The 21,664-nt window shown below is 41.2% G+C and overlaps 2 long non-coding RNA genes across 2 annotated transcripts; one reads left to right on the top strand and one right to left on the bottom strand.

The window, feature by feature from the left end:
- The first annotated feature begins 4,696 nt into the window (after positions 1-4,696).
- LOC138965262 (uncharacterized) lies at positions 4,697-7,179 on the top strand. Its single transcript, XR_011455386.1, has 2 exons — positions 4,697-6,481; positions 7,069-7,179. It is a non-coding gene; the product is annotated as an uncharacterized lncRNA (long non-coding RNA).
- Positions 7,064-10,147, bottom strand: LOC138965263 (uncharacterized). Its single transcript, XR_011455387.1, has 2 exons — positions 9,538-10,147; positions 7,064-7,578 (listed from the first exon to the last, which is right to left on the bottom strand). It is a non-coding gene; the product is annotated as an uncharacterized lncRNA (long non-coding RNA).
- Positions 10,148-21,664: the final 11,517 nt, after the last annotated feature.

Genomic DNA, 21,664 nt, shown 5'->3' with positions numbered 1-21,664 from the left:
AAAAATGAGAGCGTGACAGTGCCGCCTCAACTTTCACGAAAAGCCGGATATGACGTCATCAAAGACATTTCTCAAAAAAAAAGAAAAAAAACATTCGGGGATATCAATCCCAGGAACTATCATGGAAAAATTCATAAAGATCGGTCCAGTAGTTTGGTCTCAATCGCTCTACACACACACACACACACACACACACACACACACACACACACACACACACACACACACACACACACACACACACACACACTTTGGTCATTAAAAATCTGAAAATTGTAAAAAAAAAATAAAAAATTATAAAACGATTCAAATTTACGTTCATCTTATTCTCCATCATTTTCTGATTCCAAAAACATATAAATATGTTATATTTGGATTAAAAACAAGCTCTGAAAATTAAAAATATAAAAATTATTATCAAAATTAAATTGTCGAAATCAATTTAAAAACACTTTCATCTTATTCCTTGTCGGTTCCTGATTCGTGAAAGCGAAATTACAACATTTAGTCAATCTGTCGAACCCACAGAATAAAACTGCACGCACTGCAGTGTTTTCAGTCACGAGAATAAAACAGCTTCGTCAATCCACGCGGCAAGGAAGTCGCTCAATTTTTGCGTGCAACACGAAGTAAACAGACATGCAAGAATAGCGACGGGTTCAAGTTTAGGTCGCTCCAGGAGAAAATTTCTTGTGGATGTTGGCCTTTAAGCAATGTCCCATTGTTGAGTGTGACGAAAACTCGTGGTGACGATTTTAAAACATGTTGGGTCATGCGGAGACTATCTGGGAACAATTGGGCTAATTCGGCACGATTTTACAAGCATGGGCTCACTGTAAAAAGCCCCCCCCCCCCCCCTACGACATTTCTCCACCAAATGTCCCCACTGTCACAATTTCCCGCCAAATGTCCACAACTGCGATAATTTCCCGCCAAATATTCCAACTGCGACAACTTCCCGCCAGATGTCCCAGCTACGATAATTCCCACCAAAATGTCCCCACTACGACATTTCTCCGTAGTAAGGGCATTTCAAGGGAGAATTGTCGCAGTGGGGACATTTGGCGGGGAATTGTCGTAGTGTTGAACATTTAATAATAATAAGAAGAACATTTATATAGCGCTAAATCAAAAACTTTCGTTAAAAAGGCTTGCTCTAAGCGCTTGACATCTAAACTAAAACGTCATTCACACTCTTTGCAATGATGTACAAGAACTTCATGTCACACTCTTTCATTCAGTATAGCACCATTCACACAGTTGTTATTCTGTACAAGACAATAAGTTAGTCTAACATTTGGCGGGGAATTACTGCAGTTGCGGACAATTGGCGACGAATTGTCGTAGTAGGGCCGTTTGGAGGGAAATTGTCGTAGTGGGAGGCATTTGGCGGGGAATTGTCGTAGTGTGGACATTTGGCGGAGAATTACCGCAGTTGTGGACATTTGGCGACGAATTGTTGTAGTGGGGCCGTTGGGGGGGGGGGGGGGAGGATTGTCGCAGTTGGGACATTTCCAGGGAGGATTGTCGCAGTGGGGACATTTGGCGGGGAATTGTCGCAGTGGGGAACACTTCCTGGGGAATTGTCGCAGTGGGGATTTTTGGCGAGGAATTGTCGAAGGGGGAGACATTTGGCAGGGAATTGTCGTAGTGGGGCCATTTGGCGACTAATTGTCGTAGTGGGGCCGTTTGGCGACGAACTGTCGTAGTGGGGACATTTGGCGGGTAATTGTCGCAGCGGAGGACACTTGGTGGGGAGTTGTTGCAGTGGGGATATTTTGCGGGGAATTGTCGTAGTGGGGACATTTGGCGGGGAATTGTCGTACTGGGAACATTTGAAGACGAATTGTCGTAGTGGGGACGTTGGGCGGGGAATTGTCGCAGTGGAGGCCATTTGGCGGGGAATTGTCGTAGTGGGAACATTTGGTGGGGAAATGTCGCAGTGGGAGACACTTGGTGTGAAATTGTCGTAGTGGGGACATTTTGGCGGGGAAATGTCGCAGTGGGAGACACTTGGTGGGGAATTGTCGCAGTGGGGGACATTTGGCGGGTAGTTGTCGTAGTGGGGGCATTTGGCGGGGAACTGTCGTGGTGGGGACATTTTCCAGGGCGAGTGGCAATATTTCGCGGGGAATTGTCGCAGTTGGGATATTCGGCGGGGAATTATCGCAGTTGGTATATTTGGAGAAGAATTATCGCAGATGCAGACATTTGGCGGGAAATTGCGACAGTGGGGACATTTGGTGGGGGAGTTGTCGTAGTGGGGACATGTTCCAGGGAGCCCATGCTTGTAAAATCGTGCCGAATAAGCCCGAGTGTTCTCAGATAGTCTCCACGTGACCCCACATGTTCTAAAATCCTCACCACGTGTTTTCATCACACTCAACAATAGGTCATTGCTTTGGGTTGATAATAAACATCACTGTGTTTCTTGGCTCGCTCACTTTTTCTGTTCACTCATCCAAAAGACTTTGCCATTTTTTTTGACAAAATCATCAGGCTCAAACAGGCGATGAAAAAGTCCCACGCTTTGAAGTAAGTTACTTCAAAGTGTGGGATTACTTCAAAGTGTGGTGCAACAATGGCCCTTCGTGGTCGGCTGGGCGTTAAGCAAACAAACTGACCGAAATTGGTCGTTAAAGACAGGTAATCGTTAAGGAAAGGTGAATAAAGCATTGACAAAAAACAACTCGTCGGTGCTCCTTTGCAGTTTGGGAAGGTCGTTGTTGGCAGGTGGCCTTTATTGACAGCTGATTGCCAGGACAGGTTAGGCTGTATTTGTGTTACACTTGCATCTTCAAGACAAACACAAGCTTCGCTGTCAGCATGCACAATTTTTGCCGCCTTGTACGTCTAACACGATTACATCTTGCGGGCAGAAAGGCAAAAGCTTTTTGCCGTTTTCCGAATATAACTTGAATTAATAATTCAAATAAAACTGATGATTGTTGCTGTAAGATGTTGACTTTGGAGCACTTGTGAATGAACACCTTTCCCCAACGCAGGCACGCAAAGGAACAGTAGAGCATGTACGAAGGAAGGGTTGCGAAAAAACAAACAGACAGACAGACAGACAAGCAGGTAGACAGAGAGACAGACAGGCACACGCATATATACAATTATATACACAGACGATTAAACACACACACACACACACACACACACACACACACACACACACACACACGCCCTCACGCACGCCCTCACGCACGCACACGCAAACGCACACACGCGCAAACACGTACGTACGTACATACACACACACACGCACACGCACACACAAACACACACACTCACAAACGCACAAACACACACACTGACACGCAAACACGCACACACTCACACACACACACACACACACACACACACACACACCCCTCCCCCACCCTTGTCCCATCCCACTCTCAGACACGCCACTCAGAATTAACTCAATTCTCCAACACCCCAGTAGACACACAGTCTTCGTAAACAAGACCACCACCAACCAGTCCAACACAAAAACACCATCACGTCCGACTTTTCAAAACCTAAACTTGACTCTCCAGGGAAGCGTTTTCCCTGCTGGGGGGAGAAATGCGTTCAGTCTACAAGACTGGGTGCCTGAATAACGTCCACTTCTCCAGTTTTGTGGCGAGGTCTGCGCCTGGAGGCGAGGTCTTTGTGGAAGTTGGAAAAGCCATTTGACGGCAAATGACAGCGTGCTGGTAGGGTTAATTTCTTTGGGATGACACGCAGGCGGGCATAACTTGGTGAAAGAGAGTGGTGCCAGAGGGCGCGGTGGCCATGTTACTTGACAACTTGTTCTCTTTTTTTTCTGGGGAAATGAACGCCTTGCAGGCAAAGCGGGATCGTTTGTCTACTACCTTTCGCAATCATTTTGCACGATTCTGTCAGAAAAATCTATCGTTGACGCAACTCGGCCTGCTGTTTCTGAACGAGCTTGTGGAGCCGCAGATGTTTTCTTGCACTTTTACCGGTTTTTGTGTTCGTTTTACCTTAGTTTTGTTTTAATGTAACTCGTGTGATTTGCTTAGTTGAGTTGGTTATTGATTTTTTTCAATTTTTGTTGTTGATTAATTACGGAACATGTGTAGGATATTGATCCAGAGAGTTGTAATTGGCAGTGTATTGGAAATCAGCTCTTTACACTGTCTGCAACGCTTTATTAGTTGCCCGTGTAGCAAGGTTGTTAAAGATGCTGTTCACACGCCGTATGCTAACGCTGAACACAATTACATGATCATTGGGTAGCCTGCATAAGGAGTTGGAAGGGGGGGGGGTGTCCTTTTTAAGATTCAGTTTTTGAATCCCTCTCTGTCCCCTTTTAAGCACAGAGCAGAGGGAGAAAGAGGGGGGGGGGTAGAGAGAGAGAGAGAGAGAGAGAGAGAGAGAGAGAGAGAGAGAGAGAGAGAGAGGGGGGGGGAGAGAGAGCGAGAGAGAGAGATGAATAAAGAGAGAGAGAGACAGAGAGAGAGAGACAGAGAGAGACAGAGAGAGAGAGACAGAGAGAGGGAGGGAGATACATACATGTATGTATACATGCTTACATACATACATACGTACAGACAGACAGACATAAAGACAGACATACAGAAATTAAGACAGACAGAGAGTTAGAGAATGTCCCAAAACAACTAGCTCACCAACTTCAAACTCTGTCATCTCATCTGACATGCATCTTAAAGGCACAGTAAGCCTCCCGTAAACCATCACAGATACGGTCAGGCTTTTACACACAGTACAAACACCCTTTCATTTAAACACTCACCGATTGAGAACATCCTAGGTGCTCTCCGTAAAGAGCGAACAATTTTCAAAGAATTTATTTTTGCGTGGTTTATCTTACCCCTGAGCCATCGTGAACCCGTGTGATCCAGTTTCCCTTTTTCACAATGTAGTCGTCAGTTAGTCATTTGAATGCGACTCGATGTCAGCTTATCTACAATAGCACGTTTTTATGCACGAAACAAACGGCTGTGGTTCACAAGAACTCTAGCGATGGCTTTTGACTGTTGAGAGGAACGGCGATATGCCGCATAAACCGTCGTCTGCTACGACCCTTGCGTGACCCTGCTTCCGGGCTTTTCTTTTTTCAAACTTTCACAACTTCGAATTGCACTGATCTTGTCTTGATGAAAACACGCTGTCAATTTATTATTTAGATTTTAAAAGTTAGGTCTAGCGTAAAAACGCACCACGGTCCAAAAACTTTCTGATTATCATCGATCCACGGCTATCGCCAGTTTAAGGGAAGTAACTCATTTTTGACCTGAGTTCAGGATGGGTCGAAAAAGTGTTCGAGACAATCTGCAAAATTAATTCTTTAAAAATTGCTCGCTCTTTACGTAGGGCACCTAGGATGTTTCCGTTTGGTGAGCGTTCAAATGGAAGGGTGTTTGTACTGTGTGTAAAAGCCTGACAGTATCTGTGATGGTTTACGGGAGGCTTACTGTCCGGGCGTGATTTCCGGGATATTCATAACAGCCGTCCAGCACCAAAACGAGGCGCCATTGTTGTCAAAAGCCAAGTCCACGAAAATAAATTCTTTGAAAATTTCTCACGCTCGACAGAAAGCAGCCAGGATGTTCCCGTTCGGTGAGCGTTTAAATGGAAGTATGCTTGTACTGTATGTAGACGCTCTGGGAGCTCTGTGATGGTTTACGGGAGGCTTACTGTGCCTTTAAAGGTCCAGACCATGCTGTTTTAGCGTCAAAAACGCTTCGAATCGTGTTCCTGCGCGACCGAACACTTCCCGATGTTTGCAGTTAGTTAGAAAACCACTTTCTTACCGTCTTCAACAATGTTTGGTTTACTTCGGAATCTTCTAAGGCCGTAATCCGACGAATTTCGTGACCGAAGCGACGGATTTCTTCTCCAAAACGACCCGCCATTGTGCCGCGTGATCTTCGCGAGACTGGCTTATGAATAAATTATCCGTGACGTCACACTGTGTGAAGATGGTTGTTTACCAACATGGCAACAAGCGTAACTGCAGACGAAATTGAACCGTACATGTTCGAACTACCAGTTTCTCTCCTCGAATCAAGCATGAAAGATGAGGAGCGGAGGCCACTTCCAGCAGTAGTGAAAAGACAGTGACGATGAAAATTGCGACTCTGTTTGTCTCAGCGATCAAAGGTAAACACGCCCGCTCTCTGTGCTGAACTTATCGTCTGCTTTCGAGTCTGTGCTATTTTTTTCACTCTCGCCTTGTCAACGCACTCGCGAATAAGTGGGATATTGTTTAAGTGTTCATGCATTGCATGCACGAGTAAAAGAACAACAGCTCATCGCAGTTTTAACTGTTCTTGATTATTTCAGAGACTGGTGTCAGAGTGGCCACTGTACCTGTTGTATTGTGTGGGAGGGGCAGATTTGAGAGAGAGAGGAAGCTAGCCTGAGGTACATTGTAGAATGAAAACTTGCAGGGGAGCAAGAATGCATCACCAGCCACGAAGGTGTACATACAACTTTTTTTGAGGTGCCTATATTTGTTTGATTGTTAAATGTATGTATTTGTTGTTGTTTTTAAAGGCTATCAAGAAAACTGTTGTCATTTAAATTTGTAACACTCAGGCACATATAGTTTCACACACACACAAGATTAACTCACTTGCATGCCCACAGAAGAAGTTTGCTCTTCACATTGTTCTGTTGTTGTTGTTTTTATAATGTAATCATTGTAACATCAACACTCAGTAATAACCAATATTACAACACAATCACTTTTTCATCAGAACTCACTCACATACTACATGTATTAAACCCTGGTTTATGGACACTTGCATTTGTACTTTGCATGGGAAAGCAGCCTGAATTTCAGATGAACTTTAATAAAAGAAGATTTATATGTATGTTGCTCTAGATGCATGTTTTAATAAATAATAATGACATTCAGGAAAGTAAAAGGACTGTTGAAGTTTGCTGTTGTAAAATGTCTGATGATTAGGGTTCTGTTGCACATTTAGTGAATTGACTGTACCAATTGCTGTAATTATTTACACCCAATCAGTGCATCCACATGATATTATGTAGCTTAAATTAAAGAACATGTTTTGATGTGTTCAGAACATACCGACAAGTTGCACACTCACTGACTTTCCGAAAGAACAGGAAAGTTCTTCCTGCCTGTCTGGTCACTGCCATCAGAGACCTCTTTCTGTCACAGAGCTACACAGGCTTCAAATATATGTAAGATAAATAAAAGGTACATTACAACTCTCAACTGCGGGGTGTGTGTGTGTGTGGGGGGGGGGGGGATGTGCATAACCATTGCATACTTAAGGTCGGCTTAAACTGCAAACAGAAATGTGGAGCTTGCATAACAATTCTTGCTTTGGCAGATTTGGAGATAGGCAGCCTCAGTCTATATAGTTGGTCACCAGTTGGGGCGTCCTGCTTGGTGACAACTTGAGCTTTGTCAACTGGTCTAGCTGTAGCAGTCAAAGTCTGGGCACTGTTGCATTGTAGTCTTGCTGTGTATGCAGAGCTTTGTTGTAGCTGCCATAGGCCAGTGTTGCCATAGACCAGTGTTAGGATCACCACCCCCTCAAACAGCTCCTTCAGTTAACCTGATGCCTGTTTTAGACAGAAAAAAAAGTTACCACAATCAGCAGAACTTTCACTGGAGAATGGGCATAATTCTTTCATACTTTCTTTCTCATAGCTTTTTTTGGTTTTTATAATCTCTTCATTACACTAAATAACATCCATCTTAAGACCTATTTTGAGCCTGAATTTAAGTTGACTAGTAATGATATTAATCATAATGTATTTATTTTTATAATGTACAAACTAGAGTATGTATGTGGATATGTGTGTGATGGTGCTGGTATGGATATGCGTGGTTTGGGTTATGTGTGTACTGATGTGTACATTTTATGTGTTTTGTATGTTTTGCGAGTGCGATTTTATGTGATGTTATTCTGTACACCAGCCAAAACAAAATGTCTGGTATATTAGATAATAAACGCACCTTTAAATTTATTAGCGACTACACCCCGTCACCCTGCAGTCTCCCTCCCCCCCATTACACCCTACACTTTTAACATTGTATAAAAAATCATGTCCCAATATAGGTCCCTAGTTACCTGGGAGGACGTTAAGCTCCATAATCAACATCAACAACGTATTGAATTGAATTGAAAAGCTGGGGTTAGGAGGTCTAACTTCTTGAATTAAAGTGGTTTTTTTCTCAGGTGCATGTAGTTTTTTATTTGCTTGAAATCATGGTGTATTCTGGTTGTAAGAGAAGAGTCAATTTCCTTGTAAGCCTGCAAAATTAAGATTTGTCATTTTTGAAGTACATTTTTGTAAGAGTCCAAAATAGTCCAGGATAAGGAGGAAAAACATAGGGTGGGTCAGGAAATCTGAAACATTGCATAGTTTTGTTTTGCCTATGTAGACACAAAAAGTACTGAGTACTTCCCCCCCCCCCCCCCCCCCCAAGAGAGCATAGCTGTTTTAATTATTTTAATGCCACTGTTAGCAAGAGGAGTACTACAGACAGCAATCAAACAGTGGATTTTTTCTGTAGACATTGTTATTTCTGTTTAGGTGTTTCAGTAGTTTTCTATGCGGATAAATCATGCTGCATGATCACTAGAAACAATCCAGCTCTGTAGCATGCAAGTTTTTTAAAGGTTTTTTTCCCATGTTACTCTGAGAGAAAAAAACAACCCACAGAGATAAAGTTGAACTGGCAGTTTGACTGAAGCAGTGGTAATAACACAGAGTGCTCTTCCTACAATCAATTTTTTTTATGTGGATGATGATGTCCATACATGTACAGTTTGGTTGTATTATTTTGCTAGACTATTTGTTTCTGTTAGATATATCTGCTCACATGATTGTTGTTCATAATTTGACATTACATTTACTGCTGATCAAAATGTATTGTTGGAATAGGTCTGCTTAATATTCTGACTGCAGTTTTGTAATAAAATCAAATAACACAGATGTTTTAAGTATCAAAGTGCTTTTCACACACACACACACACACACACACACACACACACACACACACACACACACACACACACACACACACACACACACACACACTCACACACTATGAGTATGACTGCAAACATGAATTTGTACTTGTATTAATTATAATTACTGTATTACAGAACCTGATCTGAAAAAAAGGACAACAGCAAATTATTCATGCAAGCTTGCTGTATTAACGATTTCTTTATCCATTTAATACAACACTGAATTAAAAGATAACAACTATAACAACGTGTGTGTGTTTGTGTGAATGTCTATGTGTATATGGACGGACACTGATTAAACCTGAGACTCATCGATTACCCAGGTGAGTGTAAAAGAGGGAGAGAGAGAGGGAACTTTAAGGTGGGTGCATGGGGACGGGCATGTAGTAACAGATATATGTTTTAATCTGTAATCTTAACACATGTGCTTAAAATTAGGAACAGATGCCATTCCACTACAAATACTGTCAGTCTGACAAAAACGCCCAGTGACACTGAACCCCTATCCCTTACAGAACACATTCAGTATACATGTACTCACTTCCTTTCGTCTGCGTTTAGTGAAAGCAGATCGTTCTGATGACACTGATTGGTATCCGGTTTCTGACCTCCTGTGAGTGGTCAACAATTGTCGGAACTGGAACTGCGTTAGGCAACAGCTGTTTTGTGTGTGCCAGGTTTTCTTGCCGGCTTAACTGCGTTCGCATTGGAAGAAAGTGTCGCGAAACACAGCACATCGTGTTGGCCGTTTCCAGTTAATCAGTCTTGCTGCAGAAGTTGTAAGCCCATCGGAAAAAGGTGACAACTGATGCCTGAACCTTTTTTCTATACTTCATAGCTATCAGCAGCCGTGCGCATTCCTTCGGCGTGCTGTTGATGCTCGATTTAGGCAAACGCCCACTTGAGCGTAAGCTGTAACTTTCGGTTTCCAAACACAAAGTGACGTCACAGCCGGTTCTCGTCTACTGGCGGCCATTTCGAAGTCTCGTTTAGCAGACGAATTTGGCGGAACGTTTTTAATTAAATCACAATGATTAAGCTACGAATCGGTGAATTTCTTTACATTTTTGGAATCTTTAGGTGCATTTCTCTAACCTTCAGTCATCGGTTAGTGGTTCTAATAACCTTTAAAACAGCGTGGTCTGGTCCTTTAACACAATCAATGTGACCCAACGCTTAGGCCTATTTCACAAGCAAGCAGCACGTGCTTCATACAATGACACGGATAGTTCACACCACTGTGCGATCATGCGCCGTGCGCTCTGTGCCCTAGTGTCACGTGCGACGGATGGTATCGTGTTTGACGAACGTGCAGTAGCTTCCTTGGCTGGGTCAGCTCCGTCAACCTCTCACCTACCCAGGGTGTAATAAACCTGAGCCATCGTCACAGGTGTGTCATGTAATATTCAGAGTCAACATCAGTTTCTGTGTAAATATTTCTGTCGTCAGCTGTTTCGTCATGCATTATATTTCTTCCTTCAAAATGCATAAACAGTGCCTTGTTTTGGATGTCCGAGCACGAACACATGTTTTGAAAGGCTATGAGAAGCAACGTGTAGATGTATGTTCAGGAAAGGTGTGACTGCTGTCAAGCTGCTTTGTCTTTTGCAGAAAGCAAAATCGGATCAGCAAAACAAAGAACCCGCATGTTCATAACACGGTTTGAACAAAGCTTGCATGACTCAAATTCCCTGAATTGAAAAAAAGAACAGACAAAAACTACAACCAAACAACACATTTTTTGTTTGTTTGTTTATTTGCTTAACGCCCAGCCGACCACGAAGGGCCATATCAGGGCGGTGCTGCTTTGACATATAACGTGCGCCACACACAAGACAGAAGTCGCAGCACAGGCTTCATGTCTCACCCAGTCACATTATTCTGACACCGGACCAACCAGTCCTAGCACTAACCCCATAATGCCAGACGCCAGGCGGAGCAGCCACTAGATTGCCAATTTTAAAGTCTTAGGTATGACCCGGCCGGGGTTCGAACCCACGACCTCCCGATCACGGGGCGGACGCCTTACCACTAGGCCAACCGTGCCGGTAAACAACAAATACGTAAACAAATAAATAAAAGACTGAGAATTCGAACAAAGTCTGTTAGGGAACTAAAAACAATTTTGCGTAAGGCGAAATTTCTTCATTTTGTCAAGCTGTCGAACTCACTGAATGAAACTGAACGCTTGTTCAGAAGGAAATCGTTCACTTTCCACGTGCAAAACGCAGTGAAATTGACAAGCCAGAATAGCGCGGTAGCGTATAAGCAGGAAAGCGCGCTTTTCTGTATTCTTGTTAACTTTCTGAGCTTGTTTGGATACAACATATCATATCGATATGTTTTTGGAATAAAAAAATGATAAAGAATAAAATAAAACCATTTTTGGATCGATTTCTTAAATTTTAATCGTAGAACTAATTAATCTACTTTCGTTAATTATGATCACATTTTAGGAGTAAACATGACAAATGTATAAATTTTTAGATTCAGAATTTGATGAAGAATACGATGCAATCAATTTTAAATCTGTTTGCGAAAATTCGATTTTACTAGGCAGTTTTGGAGAGACGAACAAAACCCACCACTTTCCTTTCGCCGCCTCATTTTCTCTTGCCCGCTCGGATGCGCGTGCACAACGAAACTCAACAGTTCGTGTTGTACATTTCGCGGTTTAGACGTTACGGCAGAGAAATTCTGTTCGCAGAAGAAGCGCTGACAACACATGTGCGATTAATTTGCAACCCGAAGCTCTACTCATAAAATGTATAACTGTTCAAAGTGAGACAGTTCACAAATTAAGGTCTGCCCTATAAATATAAGTATTCTATTGATATTAGGGAAGAAATAGAACTCTAAAGTCGTGAAGCGGCAATCGGCTCCTGGCCGCCCGCCATCTTTGATTTTTCCCAACGCAACCTAGGGAAATGTATGCTACAGAAATCCAGTGAAAGATCGACTTGAGCGTCCTCTCCAGATCTTAAAGTAGGAAGATATGAACAGTTAAAATAACAATCAGGTAACCTATATTCAATAAAGTAAAGGTTGCCATACCGAAATAACCAAAACATGATTACAAAGTTAACGAAAGTAGATTCGTAGAATCGCCCAAATCAACGAAAGTCGTTTGTGTTTTTGGTGTGAACTTCGTTTCACCAATGACCGGAAGTGACGTGTACGCAAAATTTGTGATTTAGCATTTCCTTATGGGCACGAAAGGAATGTGGTTGGTTGAAATGAGATCGTTCTAAATCAAGCTACTGACAACTTTAATGATCAAACTCATCAATTCATTTTTAGGCTTCCAAGCTGAAATGAAATACCAAAGTCCGAGCTTTGTCGAAGATTACTTGACCAAAATGTCAACCAATTTGGTTGAAAAATGAGAGCGTGACAGTGCCGCCTCAACTTTCACAAAAGGCCGGATATGACGTTATTAAAGACATTTATCAAAAAAATGAAATAACGTCTGGGGATATCATACTCAGGAACTCTCATGTGAAGTTTCATGAAGATCGGTCGAGTAGTTTTCTCTGAATCGCTCTATTGGCTAAACTTGACTAAATTTAAAAAGCTTATCAAGTGCGATTGGTAATTTGTCTTGTTTAATGTTAAAACTACATTTGAGGTTGCCCTGGTTGTCGCATGTCAACACTATGTTAAATAAGTTGGGTCTATCATATTTATGGACAACTCAGAGTCTTGCCGTCTCAGGTTTTAAAAACGTTGTAAAACAAAGGCTAAGAGATCAATTCCTGCAGGAATGGAACACTGACGTGAATGCCAACAGCTTATGTTTTAATTACAGAATATATAAAAAGGATTTTTGTCTGGAAAGGTATTGGCAACTTATGGTTGCTTGTTCTAAATTTTGCTAATTTAATTTGGAATTTCCTGGGCAACCAAAAGTTGCCAATACATCAGCACAGGTTTTGTAATGCTCCTAGAAATGAAAGATTGTGTGATATGTGCGATGAAAATGAATTAGGTGATGAGTTTCACTATGTGTTCCTTTGTACCGATGAAAGTATAGTGTCTGAAAGAAGAAAATGTCGACTTGTTTTGACATTAGAACGATGTTTTTATCATAACTGTGAAGAACAGCACGGAGATCACTGTCGAAGTCGGCCATTCTACAATCACGTTCGTCTTTCGTCTGTTATCAGAAACATTAGCGAAAAACATATGGGAGATAACTCTGTATTCTTGTTTATTTTGATAGATTTTAATGCGCGTAGTAATCATTCATCCTGTCAGAGAGACCAGCGATAGCGTGGACCGAGGATTATCAGAATGGGGTAAAAACTCATTGCGACTTGTAAAAAGTGATATTTATAACAACACACAAGAAAGCCCGATGTGCTTGACATGTTGGAAGTGTCTAGCTTCAAAGTATTATGGGGTCAAACACCCAACGTAAATAGCACGGAAGACACAAACAACGTGCACTGGGATCAGTCTCCCAAGGTTGTACGTAAAAAAGACAAAAACATTACAAATATTTGTTTTATATATATAAAAAAAAACTAAACAAAAAACCCTGTATCTACATGGACAATTCTTGTGTATTCCAAAAGGTTAAAAAATAAATATTATTTTTTCCACTTGCCTTCGAGTTTCATCGCGTAACTGTTGCCGGGAATCCCAGACGCTGTCACATAATTTTGTGCTTTGGTGACCGCACTTATGGACATGTTGTGGGTGTTGCTCTCTTTAAGCCAAATACAGATATAATGTTGTTTTAGGGTAACGTGACCAAAAAAGATATGGTCGATAGGTCGGCTTTTTTTATTTTTTTAAATTATTATTTAGTTTAGTCGATTTTAAAGGAGGTTACTGTATGGTTCGCAACAGTGCCAACAGTTTTAGTTTTTTTGAGAAATGAAAAACAAGTGTTGTATGGTTCGCAAAATGTGCCAATAGTTTTACTTTTTTTTGAGAAATGAAAAACAAGTGTTGTATGGTTCGCAAAATGTGCCAACAGTTGTTGTTGTTTTGAGAAATGAAAAACAAGTGTTAGGGTCGGCGTGGAAAAATAGGGTCGGTCGGATTACCCTAAACCAACATACATTTGTATTTGGCCTTATTGAAATTCGGATGCCAAAACTCAAATACAGTCAAAGAACCTTGAAAACAGTACGACTGACAATCTCAGATCTGGCCAGGCATTTACCTGTGATAAGACCACCCCTCCACTTGGTCACATACCAACCATCAACAGTTTGGGTGCTCTCTGTGTACAGTGGGAACTTTGTGATGAATTAATTTGGTAAAGTCACCAGTGTCTTTTTAAAAAAATCGATCAATTCATCAAAAAAAAAAAAAAAAAAAAAAATATATATACATAAATTAAACTCAACACAGCAAGTGGTCAAGGTGTTCATTTGCGGTATGTGACCAGATGGATCTGTGGTGATGTCAATTTACACCGACAATTACACAGGAAGAAATGTATCTTATCACTGAGAGGTTTAACTTAACACACAAACGCACACACACACACACTGATGTTCATTTTTTGGGGCGAAGTGTGTCAATTTCCCATTTTCTTTTACTTCTGTTTCAGGCTAAAAAAAAGAGTGTAACTAGGTGCGTTTGCTCTGGAATTTACTCATGCTATCTTTGTATCAAGTTTAATATTATGGATATCTTTGTCAGAAAATTATTTTGAGGACAAAACAATCAAAAATATTTTTGAAGAGAGAACAAAGTATATCTGGCCTTACTCGTGTTTCTTTGTATCAAGTTTCAGAAAACATTCATTTTATTTTAGTGATGTCTTCCTTGTTTTAAAAAAAAGGTGATAAAGGACACAGGACTTCTTCTTAGTTGTGAATCTAACAGTAATGCACAAGTTTGTGTTTTTAAATACACCAATTTCCTATAAACGATCCTTTACTTCAAATAAATCGGTCCTTATTCATTGATTACTAACAGACGCTTAGACATTTGACAATCATTAGCTTCAACCCAATCCCTCACTCACATACATACATGCGTTGACGCAACCTGACTACAAATAAAAAGGCAAAACAATATAAAAAGCAGAAAAAAACCACTCTTTGTGAAAGAAAGCAATGCGTTTGTTGTATGTCTAATCTGATTTGTAATGCTTCAACAGAAAGTTTGTCAGAAGCTCGAGGGGACTTTTTACGATTAAAAAAAACATTGAGAGCGGACAAAAAACACAATTTCAGATTGTTCGAGTTTTTTCTTGCAATGCCATTAGGCCGTAACTTATTTTCTACAGATTTTTGTCATCGCTTGATCGCCAGGGACAATACCATTGTGTTCAAAATGCTATCTAAATGAAAAATCGACCTGCATTTTTCATCCGTCAGTCAAACGTGATGACACGTATGATTACATTTCCATTAGCCAATGTTGGTGATAAGTTGAAAGCCAACAGGGAGCGTGGTGGGAGACAGCGGTGTCAATGTGCTCTGAGTGCATGGTTTCAGTTTTTCTAGTCAGTTGTAATGATTTTCTTCTTGAAAAGAAGAAGGTTAATTTGTGTGTGTGTGTGTGTGTGTGTGTGTGTGTGTGTGTGTGTGTGTGTGTGTGTGTGTGTGAGTGGGGGTGTGTACGTGTGTGTGTGTGTGTGCGTGCGTGCATGTGTGTGTGTGTGTGTGTGTGTGTGTGTGTGTGTGTGTGTGTGTGTGTGTGTGTGTGTTAATTCTTATTTTTCCGGAGACAATGAGAAAACACACACTTAGAGAGAACTCAGAACTCAGAACTCAGAACTTTATTACATAAGGATAAAGGTTTTAGGCTTAGCCTAATCTTCCAACCTGTCCTTGGAACATATACAGAGAATAATTGTAAACAAAGCAAAGACTGCACACATACCTCATCAAAGTATTAAACTAATAAAACATCAAAATAATGGTCGAGAATTAAAAAAAACAAGTCGCGTAAGGCGAAAATACAATATTTAGTCAAGTAGCTGTCGAACTCACAGAATGAAACTGAACGCAATGTCATTTTTCAGCAAGACCGTATACTCGTAGCATCGTCAGTCCACCGCTCATGGCAAAGGCAGTGAAATTGACAAGAAGAGCGGGGTAGTAGTTGCGCTAAGAAGGATAGCACGCTTTTCTGTACCTCTCTTTGTTTTAACTTTCTGAGCGTGTTTTTAATCCAAACATATCATATCTATATGTTTTTGGAATCAGGAACCGACAAGGAATAAGATGAAAGTGTTTTTAAATTGATTTGGACAATTTAATTTTGATAATAATTTTTATATATTTAATTTTCAGAGCTTGTTTTTAATCCAAATATAACATATTTATATGTTTTTGGAATTAGCAAATGATGGAGAATAAGATAAACGTAAATTTGGATCGTTTTATAAATTTTTATTTTTTTTTACAATTTTCAGATTTTTAATGACCAAAGTCATTAATTAATTTTTAAGCCACCAAGCTGAAATGCAATACCAAAGTCCGGGCTTCGTCGAAGATTACTTGACCAAAATTTCAACCAATTTGGTTGAAAAATGAGAGCGTGACAGTGCCGCCTCAACTTTCACGAAAAGCCGGATATGACGTCATCAAAGACATTTATCAAAAAAATGAAAAAAACTTTCGGGGATTTCATACCCAGGAACTCTCATGTCAAATTTCATAAAGATCGGTCCAGTAGTTTAGTCTGAATCGCTCTACACACACACACACACACACACACACACACACACACACACACACACACACACACACACACACACACACACACACACACACACACGCACATACACCACGACCCTCGTTTCGATTCCCCCTCGATGTTAAAATATTTAGTCAAAACTTGACTAAATATAAAAATATTGGACTCACAAAGTCATATAAAACAAAACCAGACACAACAAACGTAAATGTTTTTTTAAAATTTCTTTAAAAAGTACAGCAATGTATTGCTGAACAGGGCCATATACAGGCAGCTAAAGTTTCAAGAAGAAGGGGGAGGGGGACGAGGGATTACACATTCAGAGAGAGAGAGAGAGAGAGAGAGAGAGAGAGAGAGAGAGAGAGAGAGAGAGAGAGAGAGAGAGAGAGAGAGAGAGAGAGAGAGAGAGAGAGAGAGAGAGAGACGCACCCCTCCCCCCTCACACACACACGCTCTCTCTCTCATCCCAAATCACTCTTTCTCATTCCCCAAAAAACTTTATCAAACTTCAAGTCGTTCAGTGCAAACGGAGAAGTCCCACAAGTCCTTCAGTTTGCCAGCCAGTGTTTGATCAGCCCTTCAGTTTCAAAGCACACACCCTCCCCAAGTCGCACTTCAATCGGAAACCAAAGGCAAGACCACTGACTGCAACTTTTCATCAGCATAGAACGGTCTGGCTCTGAAACCTCCTAACATGGAAACCTTGCATTGATACCTGCTAAACATCGTCCAGCGCAAATACACGGCTTCAGAAGCCATATCGCACTTTGAGAACAAACGTGGGAAAGTTTGCAAACATTAGCAATTTCGTTCTCTTGGTTTCTTGACCTCCGTGACCGACAACTGTCCGAACGGGGAAGTTTGTCTACTGATTACTGCTGCAAAGCTGAATTTGATTGAATGTTGTCTGGGCTTTTCTCTATGGTGAAGAGGAGCGAATTCTCAGGGTTGAAAGATACTTCTCTGGCTGTTTCCTCAACTGCTGTGGATTTTCGATCGAAACACTATAGTTTATTCTGCAGCACTATTGTTTTTATTTCTAGTCGTATTTGACGTTTGCTTATTCATCTTTGCTTGAATTGTAAACTTGTATACCAGCGTTCAGTACATTGATCTTTCTGTCCGTACTTCTGTCTGTCTGTCTGTTCGTCCGTCCGTCCGTCCGTCTGTCTGTCCTACAGTTTTGCTTCCATATTTATTTTGGTACAACAAGGCCAGCTTCATCTCATTTATAGCCAGCTAGATATTTCTGTCTTATGTTCAAATGGCATCTAGAATATGCAAGTCATTCGATCGGATATGTGTGTGCCGTGTCTCCCTCTTAATAGTGTCATTTCTAAAGTAACACACAAAAAAGTGAGAAGAACATGCTGAGGCAAATAACGATAAAGTAAAACAGATGATAAACTGCAACATGTAAAAACAACCCCCAGACACGGACAAAAGCACACCGTCACACACAGACAAACAGAAAGAAGATGAGACAGACATGTAGACGGACAGAGAGGCATGCAGGCTGAACGACTGGCAGTAAGGGGGAAACAAGGACAGACGGATAGACAGCGATAAACACTGACACATAGGCATGCACAGACACACACATACAACAAGCCAGACGTACAGACAAACACATACACATCACCTCTCCCCGCCCCCACAAACACACACATACACACAAACACACACACATACACACACACATACACACGAACACACATAAACACACACACAAACACCACCCCCCCTCACACACAAACATCACCCCCCCTCACACACACACACAGATATAAAATTCCCCTCCCACATATACCCACATACTTTAAAGACATGATGCAAACGCTGTAGCACATCATGCCATCCTCTTTCTTTCAATGTTACTCAACTCTTGTGGGTGGCAGAGTTTGCCATTGAAGATTTTAAATTGCCGCAAATAAAGAAATAAGATTAAAAACAAATAAAGGAGCAAGAAAATCAAGAGAAGAAAAAAAATGAAGAATAGAATCTGGGCTTTTCTCATCATTTTCTCATTAGCTTTTTATGTTTACTGCAGGTGTTTTACCCCGCATGTTGCATAATCTGCGGCTGCATTTCAGAATCAATAGCTTTGACATTTAGACGCCTAACAGCGAACAAGAGACACACGTTCTACGGTTGACGTTATAAGTGCAAACAACGATATACATTATTTTAGTTGAGCATAGGTGTTTTAGAATGCTGGAAAGTCAAATCATTTTGGTGAGTCGGTAAGATATTTTCCTTCTTCTCGTCTTGTATAACAAAAGGTACATTTTTTGGAAGGATTTCTCGTACTTTTCTCTTCAATTTGTGTTGTTATAAGTGCAAACACCGGTATAAATGTAGTTGAGCATAAGTGTTTTTGACTGTTGGAAAGTGAAATCAGTTGGTTAATCGGTAAGATATTTTCATTCTTCCCGTTTTGTATATATAAATAGTTATAGTATTCTGAAAAATGTCTTGTGCTTTTCTCTTCAATTGGTGTTGCTTAAATTATAAGCAAACGAGGCAGGGCGCAAACGACATTTAATGTTTATGTTTACCTAATGCAAACGAAATAAAACAAGACTAGTACAAGCAAAGTTTCATCTGAATGTGAACATATATTTAGCCGAACTAAGTTACACCGAGTTTGGAATTATGATTCAAGGGAAGCTTTTAGGCTTCAAGACGGCGTGCTTTACTGATATAAAAACAAAATCGACAAATAGTGTTTGAGTTTGAAGTATGGTTTGAAGCAGACTGAACGTTCTATATGTTTTTACGACTTGGACTTAAATAAATCTTCACAGTATTTAGGATCAATGTCCCATTGCAAGCAGAAAGAGCAATTTCTGCAGATAACCTTTGGTGGTGCTATTATCTTGGATGTCATGACTGCTGTTGTGTTTATTTTGCAGCATTTATATTTTTATTCCTCCCTCTGCTTCTTTACCTCTGTAAACTTGTAAGGCTAGTTATTTTTCGATAAACACCCAACCAAACAAATAACGAGCCAGTAACAGCCTGAATCCTCGATAGCGCATGGGCTAAGAAGTTGGTCTGTGTCGGCACTACTTCTGCGACTGAAAAGTTCCGAACGCTCTAACGTACGAAATATACATGTCTGGAGCAAGCAAAACGAACGTACCGCATTTAAACTAGCACCCACAGACTTGAACACATGAATCTCCATATAAAATCCATGAGTTCGTTTTATTTTTTACTCGAAATCTAACGATCACCCGGCAAGCAAATTCCAAGGCAAGTAACTCTCACACTGTGTCTAGCGACAAGAGTAGTTCCCCTTTCAAATTTCTTTGCATACAGTTTCTTCGACGAAAGACTGCAATCCGACGGTCAGTTTTCAACACTATTTCATTTTACAAACAGATCACACGCAACCAGATGCACACATCCCGTCAATGTTAAGAACATAAAACGGTTTCATACACTGTTTTGCCCCAGAAAATCGAATTTCATACAGTATTTAACGTTGGAACACGCGTGCAAAAGTTCGTCTGCTTAATCCTATTCTACGAAAGAAAATGTCCTTAGCGATACCAAATTATGAACAGAACACACAATATCTGCCTTTACCGCCACGGCAGAATAACAACGTAACTGTGTACTTGGTTTTAGTCCAAAACAGGGAAACTGACATGAAGTGCTACCAGAATTGAATGATTTTCACGGAACTATACAACAGCGCATAAATCGATCGCCTGCGCAGGTAGACTAATTGAGTGAATAGGATTCGATCAAACTTTAGCACAAAAACTCCCATTTTCTTCGATTAACTGAAGAAAGGAGGAATAAAGAGGTTACACACCTCGTCTCAGTAAATATTACAACTAATGGTCTCAGTTCGCGGTCATGAAAAAGCTCGCATTTTTCATGATCCGCTAACTTCGACCATTATCCCAGCGAAGCTGGAGGTATCCCGTGAACGCTATACTGTAATCGATTTGAGAAATGTGCACACCGAATAATACATGATAAAGAAGGATTCGTTGTGCCCGGCTACGTGCTACAGTTGGAGATGGAAGTTCACCAAAAATGGGGACCATACTAACAAAAATACGGTGGGTAAAATAGGCGCCCCCATTTTTTCAGCAAACGCCACCCCAGGCCGCTTTGGACGGGTAGAAATTCCGTAGTTTCCAAGTCTATGGATAAAGCTCGCGTAAGAAGAATACGTCACGGTCGAAAGTCTTTGACGTCAATTAATGCATCATGACGTCATGCCTCCCTGTAGTCTTTCTCTCTCGCGCAGTGTGTGTGTTTGTGTTCATTTTGTGCACATGTGTTAGTGTTACTGTGTGTGTTTGTGTGTGTGTGTGTGTGTTTGTGTGTGTGTATGCGCGCGCACGCGTGCATGAGTCTGTACTCGTATGTGTGTGGTGTGTGTGTATTTGTGTGTGTGTGTGCGTGTGTGTGTGTGTGCGTGCGCACGCGTGCATGAGTCTGTACTCGTGTGTGTGTAAGTGTGTGTGTGGGCATAAGTGTATGTGTGTGCGTGTATGTGTGTTTGTTTGTAAAGGTGTGCATGTCCGTCTGTCCATATGTGCGTATGGGTGTGTGTTTTGTGTGTATGAAGTTTTTTGTTAGAGAGTGAGTGAGTGAGTGTGTGTGTGTGTGTGTGTGTGACTTGGTGTGTGTGTGTTTGAGAGAGAGAGTGTGTGTGTGGGTGTGTATGTGTGAATGTGTGTGTGCATGAGTTTGTGTGTATGTTTGTGTGTGTATATGTGTTTGTTTGTAAAGGTGTGTGTGTCCGACTGTCTATGTGCGTATTTGTTTGTTTGTTTGCTCAACGCCCAGCCGACCACGAAGGGCCATATCAGGGCGGTGCTGCTTTGACATATAACGTGCGCCACACACAAGACAGAAGTCGCAGCACAGGCTTCATGTCTCACCCAGTCACATTATTCTGACACCGGACAAACCAGTCCTAGCACTAACCCCATAATGCCAGACGCCGGGCGGAGCAGCCACTAGATTGCCAA

This window comes from Littorina saxatilis, linkage group LG4 (genome assembly GCF_037325665.1).
Source record: "Littorina saxatilis isolate snail1 linkage group LG4, US_GU_Lsax_2.0, whole genome shotgun sequence".
Lineage (NCBI taxonomy): Eukaryota > Metazoa > Mollusca > Gastropoda > Littorinimorpha > Littorinidae > Littorina > Littorina saxatilis.
Note: the sequence above shows the minus strand (reverse complement) of the source record. Positions and strands in the feature narration are given on the sequence as shown.